The following is a 924-nucleotide window of genomic DNA, read 5'->3' on the forward strand; positions in this document are numbered from 1 at the left end:
GGAGCGATGCTGTCGCATCTGTTTCCATTGCAGCTGGCCTCTGACTCCCACAATGCATCCCACATGCCTGGGGATTCTTAATAGTCCTCAGGTGCAAATCCCCACCCATGCTGTCACTGGGCCCTAGTGTCACATGCAAGTTGGAACCAGAGCTTCTTAAGGATTTCAAATAGGTTTTTTAAAATTACTCTTTTGAATTTTTTTCTTTTACGGCCTGGAAGAAGCTGTGTGATAGTAGTGCATACATTTAATCACAGAGGGAGGTAGAGGAAGGATCTCTGTGAGTTTGAAGCCAGCCTGAACTACCAAGAAGTTCCAGGACAGCCAAGACAACATAGAGAAACCCTATCTTGAAAAACTAAAACAGAGAGAAAGGCCTGGAAGAACAGTATTGCCTTTTTTCCTTTACAAAATATTTGAGCCTACTGGGCGGTGGTGGTGCATGCCTGTAATTCCAGCACTCTGGAGGCAGAGACAGGAGAGTTCTGTGAGTTCCAGACTAGCCTGGTCTCCAAAGCAAGTTCCAGGACTGCCAGGGCTACTCGGAAAAACCCTGTCTCAAACAAAACAAAACAAAAGATTGGGCATTTGAGCTGAGAAAGTTGAGAAATCTAAGTTCACAGTGCTTATGTGGTGTTTATGTGGGGTGGGGCTGCAGAGACACATCTCCAAGAATTTAAAAGCAAGTAATTATTTAAATGAAAATCAAACTCTTCCCAAAGAGGATGTTATCAGGTGTTAACTGCTTGCTATCTTAGGTACTGCTGAAAATGACCCTGGATGCTAAATTGCACCACCACATTCCAGGAATGAATTTTCTATTCCAAGAATTGACCAGCTGCATTAGAATAAGAGAAATATTCTGGATTTTACAATGACCAAATATTTTTCATTTTGGAGTTATTCTTTTTCTTTTCTTTCTTT

The 924-nt window shown here is 41.9% G+C and overlaps 1 protein-coding gene across 2 annotated transcripts in view; it reads left to right on the forward strand.

Annotated features, from left to right (window-relative positions):
• Fkbp5 (FK506 binding protein 5) overlaps positions 1 to 924 on the forward strand; it is an 83,684-nt gene that overhangs the window by 40,183 nt on the left and 42,577 nt on the right. The window lies entirely within an intron of this gene.

The sequence above is a fragment of the Microtus ochrogaster genome, linkage group LG2 (genome assembly GCF_000317375.1).
Source record: "Microtus ochrogaster isolate Prairie Vole_2 linkage group LG2, MicOch1.0, whole genome shotgun sequence".
NCBI classification, from domain to species: Eukaryota; Metazoa; Chordata; class Mammalia; order Rodentia; family Cricetidae; genus Microtus; species Microtus ochrogaster.